This window comes from Lolium rigidum, chromosome 5, assembly GCF_022539505.1.
Source record: "Lolium rigidum isolate FL_2022 chromosome 5, APGP_CSIRO_Lrig_0.1, whole genome shotgun sequence".
In the NCBI taxonomy this organism is placed as follows: Eukaryota; Viridiplantae; Streptophyta; class Magnoliopsida; order Poales; family Poaceae; genus Lolium; species Lolium rigidum.
This window is the reverse complement of record NC_061512.1, coordinates 67,945,246-67,953,671: the sequence shown is the minus strand read 5'-3', so window position 1 is coordinate 67,953,671 and position 8,426 is coordinate 67,945,246.

The window sequence follows — 8,426 nt, the reverse complement described above, 5'->3', positions numbered from 1 at the left end:
TTTGATACGAAAGGCACTAGGAGAGAAACTTAGTTGATAAATATTATGTAGTACTACTTCTCTCCACACGATTCTAGCTAATAAATAACAAAACGTACTTCTCCCTACAAGATTCTGGTACATAATCAAAAGAAGCGACTTGAATTTTGTTGCGTAGACAGCCCTATTTTATAACGAAATGCAGGCGGCGCGGTGAAGCGCGCTTATTCATCTAGTACTCCCTCTATCCCAAAAGGATGCCTATAATATTTGAATAAAGTTAAATTATCAATATTTATAATTTCAAATTAATATTTTTCAAACAATCATGAAATATATTTTCAGATAATGTGCATTTAAAATTTTAGATGTTGATATTTTTATATATAGTTGCTCAAACTTTTTTTTTATTTTAACTAAAAATTATAGGCATCTTAATTCAGAAAGCAGGGTGTACTATAATATCAAATATGCAGAAAAGAGGACCACCACCATTCAAGGCAAGCCACCACCTAACAAATGTAGTTCCTGGGCGCCTTTTTATACTACTCTCACTTGAGTGCTCATTGGAGTTCTTCACACCACAAATTACAGCAAGCGGTAACAACCATGGCCAGCAAGAAGCAAAAATGAAGAGAGATGAAGATGCAAGAACACAGAGTTCCGGTGCTACTTCAAAGCAGTAGGTATAGGATGCATTCGAGAAAACTACTTCACTCTTAGCCTTTGCAGTGGTGCCAGTCCCTAAGACACTGTAGCACGGGATACCCCAATCCAGAGTATCTATCTTTGCGCTATGGCGGTGTTTTGGGTTTTTAGGCCATCTTCAGCAATTTGTTGTATTTCAGATTTAAAAAAATTCCGTTCGTTTGGCTCAGGCCGCGATACTATAATGGCTATACGGACGTGTTTATCTGTTTGAGTCAGGGTAGCCCAGCGGCCGACGCATTTTGATCTATATGATCCATTTTAATGTAATTTTACTTCATTTCCAACCTAGTCTGCTCAGCTCTTCACATTGAATTGCACATAGAGTCGCTGGTCTATGCAAAAGTAAATTAAAGTGACTGGATTGCGAAACTTTTGCCCGGACAGTTATTTGTATATACAATTCCCCCTCAATAGGATAACAAATTAAGGAGCAAGAGATCAATGATACTCAAAAGTTTCATAACAAAAGCGGTTTACACGGCTCCCCAAGGAGTCACCCATACACTACCGCATATCCTCTGGACACTATAGCAACCACAAATTTACAACAATTAGTTGGCATGCTAAACTATGAGCAAATAGTGTTAGGGTATTAAGTTAAGTAATAGTAAAACTCACTTTTTTTGAGAGAGAAATAGTAAAACTCACCTAGCTAAGAGCACTCACAGCCATTTGACTGGGATCAGCCCGGCTAAATGCTGCAGATCACTTCATTTTTTCCGCAGAGTCGATGAGCAGGTTTGCTTCGTAAAATCGTGCCAAATGAGCCAGCCCATCGTTGCTGCGCCGCTACTCCGCAAATTAAGTTAGGCTCTTCCTTGTTAATCCGGCTGCAAAATAATTGCACGCGGGCCGTAACGGAGGCTTTCTATCATTTTCTTCCGCAGCGACTCATCGTATCCGTGAGAAAAAAAAAACACCCACGACGGAGCTGAGGAGACGGCGGAGGATGCAGATCCTCGTCCATCGCCCTGCCCAATTTCTTCCCATGCTCTGTAGGCGGCGGCGACTGACCCCTTCTCCTCACCCCGCCGTGCATGCGGCAGCCGGCAGGTGCGAACGCGAGTAAGCATCACTGAAGATCTCCTCCATCCGTGCTACTCAAGACATGCATGCAGTCAGAGCCAAAGAAAAGCCTTCGAGGAGGTTCCCGTCCTGCTCGCCGGCGCCTACCTTTCTCCCGGTAGCGACCTCCCATTCGAGGCAAGCGGCCCGGCGGTGACATGACACAGCCTTCAACGTCTAGGGATGGCGATGGAAAGCGGTATTGTATCTTAACTAGATTTAGATGTGCGCCTTGGCGCACGACCCCGTGGAAGTCATGTTAATGTCTATTTTGTATAATTGCGAGAAAATAGCTGCCAATATGATAATCCATTTTTTATATATTTTAAGTATGTGTACAAAGTCTTTTCCCCAAACAGAGAGCATGGAGCAAAAGCAGCCCTACAGCGAAGGGCACGGAATGGTGGAGCCACCATCTGGAAGAGATGCAGAAGACAACTATTGCATCCTACAGTTGATTCATATGTACAATACATAGTAAAGAGAAGAGAATAACCCTAAGATTCTATGGCACCTAGATAGCATGAAGAAAACAACTATCGGTGACCTGTGTCACCTATTAGATAACTTTCCTGAAAAGTAATTCACGTAACAATCGATGTTAGGTCGAACTTGATGGCAAGCAATATAGAGTTGGCATCATTTTGACATGAACGGTTCAAACTCACCTAATGGGGAATCAAGTGATGTTTTTCTTGCCATCGGCATCAGTCACGTCTTCCACACGGTTTGTTCCATATCTGCTAGTACATGTTTTGTCAAGGCATGTTGAACAAATGCAAAAGTGACCGGTGAAGAAGTACCAACTTTTTATCACTTAGATACAAAACAAAGTCAATCAAGGTGAAATTGGGATAACAAAATCACGAATTAGCAATCTCTTATACGCTACCACAAAAATAGAGGAATGTATTTAAACATTTATATGAACTGATGGTAATATTCAAAAATAAGTCTTATCAATCAACACACCACCCAACATTTCACATAGTCAATCACTGGGTAAAATAATGTGTATTAGTGGTATCACGACATGTGTTTACAATACAAACTATATGAAATATAATGTACCTCTAATCCTTTTTATCTAAGCAATAATTTAATAGCACTCTCAAGAGGCAGCCGCCTAACATAATTACTTTTGAAGTTATCATGAGAGAGGGACCAACAGTGTAAAGTGCGAGATAAGTTATTCGGTGTACTCAAAATGTTTACAACACAATGGAAATATCATAACAATGCATCAAGAGTGGACCTGATTTTAGAACTGAGAAGCTATTGAAAACAGTTCATGTCTACACACATCAGACATGATTCAAATTAAAAGGCATGCGCAGTCAATGACAAATGCGAAGAAAACATGAACCATTCAACATATATTCAATGTTTTTAGTTTGGAAGTGAAATGGTTCAAAAGGATCTTATCGTACGACCTGACGTGACACAACTAAATATAGTTATCCATGAATTACAGTTCAATTTACTACCAAATTTCAGTTTCACTCATCTCATGTTTGTTATGTCTTTGTTGATGTAAGATAAATAGATGAAACCACTTTTCACAACCAAAGACAGCGGTGGTAGCAAAAACGCAAATGTTGTTCCTCACATCTGCTAAAACTTCCCATGCTTACTGTAGATATAGTATGAACAATCTGCTCTTCGAGTTTAAATGACCTGGAAAGCCATTCCTTTCCGTTCTCAATTTCTTTTGTAGAGAAGGAAATAGTATCATATTGTAGAGTGTATATTTTGACATTAAAGTTATTTTTTTATCCCTTTCACGCCTAATGGTTCCATCTGAAAGTGTATAGGTGAAAACGGAATTGCTGCTACATAATCCCAGTAACCAAAACCAAATTCTTATATCCTACGGAAGGAACCCCCAAACATATATTTGATTATGCCAACATGATTGTACAATGAAAATTATACTGGGGAATAGGGGCAAATTTCAAAGCAATTATAGTATCATCATTTCCATCCATTTAACTGTATTATTAACTTGGAGCTATATAATAATTAAACCAACTGGGTGACACCAATATGATATTAAGCATACAAGAGTCAGTAGCTGACCTGTTACATGTATTGCGGAATAGCATGCATTCAAGCACAACTACTAACATTGTGACTTGACAACGTAATGGAATTATTAAAGACGGGATTCCGTAGATCATCTCTATATTGGAACTGAAAATCTATAATAACGCCTCATAAGCTGTTGTGAATATCATACCTTCTCACAAAAATAATGCTGTAAACTCATGTTTACTGAATTTTTTACATGTCTCCATCATCAGGTTGCTACATGCCTCTGCATTGCTCCTTTGGTGCATTCATTCTGTAATAGAAGCTTGCATGAGATGTTTTACTGGATTCTCCCAAAAGAAATATACGGGATTTTCATGCGTAGTTATTATAACACCAAATATATTTTATGGCCTACAATTAAAATATGATGAATTATATCGGAGCGACAAAGTAGTGTCAAAGCGAACGACAATGAAACTATTTATCGATTCCTGTTTCCACAGCATAACCAGATATGTAGTAACCCAATAGGTACAAGAGGAAGTAAAACACTAATTTGGGAACGGATAGAAAGAATTAAACATCAACAAACAAGCCAACGGCCTCGAAAAGACCATATCATATTTAAGAGGACCATATATTGGAAAGATCACATAGAAATTCTAGAGTAAGAAATGATTAATGTTGATACAGTACAAAAAAAAAAGAAATTGGTATTACCCGATATATAGATTTGAGGTTCTATAGGCAACACTACTCTTCGCTACAGTACAAAACAATGAATATTAGATTTGGTAAGGCTCATGCAATGCAAGTATAGAATTGCTGAACTATCAAAGAGACACAGGGATGCAGATCCATATGGCCAAATACCCGAGCGGACGAATCTGAAAATAAGAGGCAAAGGGGGCTTTAACTGTCCAACACATCCTGCGCTAGAGTTCCCTCTCCCGAAGCTCGCCTAAGCTCACCCGAACCTTTGTTCGAAGAGCAGACATCACCACTGAGAGCAACCCACCGACACAACAACACCTGCATGAGAATAAAAAATGTCCAATATCAAACAACAGTAAATTTCAATATCAATGGATGTGGTCTGAATGACATGTCAAAGCAACCAACAAGGAAAATTTCAGCATTGAATAGTCCTCCTCTACATGTATTGAAAATGTAACCCATTTCTCTTTGAAAAGGTTCATGCATGAGACAGAACTCACCAAGCATTTGGCCTGGAAAAACTTCATCTACATCATTTCAAACTGATAAGGGAAATTTAGTTTCAAAATCCCTGTAAACCAGACGTACAAGTGGTGGAAGACTGGAAGTGCAGATAAAGAAATCACCAAGCGTTTATCCTGACAAAACTTCATCTACATCACTGAGTCCCGAGCCTGTATACCATTAGATTAGATGAAAAAAGCTTCATGGAAGTATGAATGATACATTCCCATCGTTCTCAAATCTGGCCAAGCGTGCACGCCATTGGCAAAATAGAAAATGGATGTGCTCAAGTTCAATTGTAATGTGACTTGACCAGAAAAGGAGAGTACTATAGCTTACCGATGAAATTTGATTCATCAAGTTCTATTGCCTCCAATTTTGTTGCTCGCTCCTAAAGCTCCAAAAGAACCTTGTCATTCATCCCAAAAATTGCATTCGGGCATTCCACCGACCCAAAATATTTCAGTATTACTGGGGTTCATGGATGTATATTTGAACACAAGGAAGCACATATAAGTAATATATCTAAATGGTTGGGAAGCCTGTAATAACATGACTAAGCTAACTAATTTTGAAAAAATTCTATAGCACTGTAAACAAACAATGGTTAGAAGAGGACGGCAGACCAGACTAATACCCTAAAAAACCCAGCAGAAACAAGAAGTAAGCAGAGCACCTAGGTAGTAACCTTTCATGAAAACACACCTCATTCACAAGAGATGTATATATTACAATATAAATACAGTCAACAGCTCACTCTCCAATTAGCGCTCTGGACATGAAATCAGAATCATGAGGCTTCGTAATGAACTGCAAAATTCTAAACCATCACCTAGCCTCACAATACCTTTCGTACATCACCTACAACACATTCTAGCCAGTTACACAAAAAATGACTGCTTCTTTTCGGATGGCAAACGCAGAATAGTCATCTGAGATAGCAAAATATAGAAGCATGGAGCAGCACAACATAAGAAGTTGGTTCAACTTATTCTCACCTGTGATGACGACCTTCTTGTATAGCTACAAAATATTCCAAACCATGAAAACAAACTGCAACAAACACATGAGAAAAAAATTAATAATCTGAATACTATAATTTAAGCATGGATGTTAGTACAAAATAAAGGAGGAACCAAAGGGCCTAAATGTCTCAGTTCAGCTACCAATCAAGAAGCGAAGTCATGTGCTTTTACTGAAGCTATATGTACATGAATAACCATATATTTTTTAACACAAGAACAATAATCACAGGGGAGTTTTACTATTAGTAGAAATTCCATAATAAACGGGCAAAGAACCTGCAATCTACATTCAGAGGAAGGCATGCATAGAACTCTGGAACTTGGTACATGTAGTTGCTTTAGCATTACTATGCAGCAAAAAGTCCAACTAAAGAATTTCACTTTCAAAAGTGATGGGTAAATTTAGGCCCTTTGGCAAAAGATCCAAACTAAATAAGGGTAAATTTTCACTAAATGGGCAGCTAACACCTTGTTACATCTATTTAGGGATATCAAGCTTGACCATTTATTTGTTAGATCCAAGCGGCCACCTGCAGCTATCAAATGTTGTCCTTTCCAAAGTCTAGATAGTTGTAGCTTTCCATATCACATTGAACCTGCCATTGCAGGGAGTTGTAGCTTTCCATATCACATTGAACCTGACATTGCAGGGACATGGCATCAATACATCATTTGCAGACTGATAAACAGCTATGCAATGTTGCTTTTCAAGGCAAACCAGGGACATGAAACAATAGAAAATCAACATGTATAATTTTATGGTGGATACTGTAATTGTAACTCAAGTAACAATAGAAAATCAAGAAACGACTTTGTAACTGCTACTGTCCACCATTGTTCGTCAGCTAAGGCTGCGGTCGTCCACCCTCTGCCGCCATTGTCCACCATTCACCGAGCTCCTCCCGTGGCTACTTCGTGGAGAGGACTCGCAGAGCCGCCATCATCGACTGGGCTTGGGGTGCGGCGGGCCTCCTTGGAATTTATCGAATACATTGTAGGCATAGAGAAATCAAATCTATACAAACAGAAATGAGAAGCTCTATGAGTTTGATCAACATAAGATATTCATCTTACTATATATCACTTGAGAAAAGGAGATACCCTGGACATGATCTGAACGTGAGAATATGTGAAGAGGAGAAGAGAGGCATAAAGAGGCTCACCTGGACCTGATAAAATCCAGATACCCAACTTCAGAGCAGCCTTAAGTACTGCATACATTTTCAGAAACTTGACACTGAAAACAGCCACTGAGATACAGAGAACACAAAAGTACTTCCAAGAAAAATCAAACATCTTTAAGATGCGATAAGGAAGGAAATCTAAAGCATGTTGAGTAGTACTTTATGTAGGAACTGGAATGCCACCAAAAAGCTACGACCCTGTACTGAAACTAATAACTTTTTCACAAACAATAACTAAATGGAGCTGCTTGAGTGAATAATGCATACAACCCCAAATCACAGTACCTTAGTTTCAAAGACTAATTACCCAGCCCAAATGAACATATACAGCTGTCGTAAATTCATCACCAGACCGTCAGATGATAGAGAGGCACTTGAAAACAAACATGAGGACGATCTACGACTCACCATGCAAAAAATGATCTTATTGGCAATGGATGTGGCTCCATGTCGCTTATATATAATCTGCACTTGCTTCATACAAGAGGATTCAGCAAACAATTTCCTTGCACAAGTAAAAACAGATCTGCACAAACCAAAATGAGATGTTTTAGGGTTAAATCAAACAGCTAGCCACCACTATTATCCCAGCCTCAAGGAGAGAAGTCGTTTGAGAGAGAGAGAAAGAGGAGAGGGAAAACCTGTAGATCGGCTGCATACATTGATTAATCTTATCTTGGCTTTTCATCAAACAATTTCCTTGCACAAGTAAAAACAGATCTGCACAAACCAAAATGAGATGTTTTAGGGGCTAAATCAAACAGCTAGCCACCACTATTATCCCAGCCTCATGGAGAGAAGTCGTTTGAGAGAGAGAAAGAGGAGAGGGAAAACCTGTAGATTGGCAGAGGAGGTCTGGCCGTTGTGCTGTTGGCCGGTCTTGCGCAGCTGGTCGTCGTCCGGCCGGCAAACCGGAGCTGAGCAGTGCTCCTCAGATGCGCCCCAAATCTTCGCCTCACGTACGGACTGCTGCGGCAGCACAAGCTCGGCGGATCGTGCAGCAGCAGTAGCGCCATCGGCAGCCTCCTCCATGCCCCCATGGTCGCGCGAACTCGCGAAGAGGAAGAGAGGAGAGGAGGGTGGGGCGGAGCACAACAGGGGAACCAACATCATGGAGGAGGGAGAAGCGAAGCAGCGATGGAGACTGGCTGGCGGAGCCCTCAAGGAGGAGGAGGAGAGGACGAGAGAGGGCATGAGCTGCAGTCCG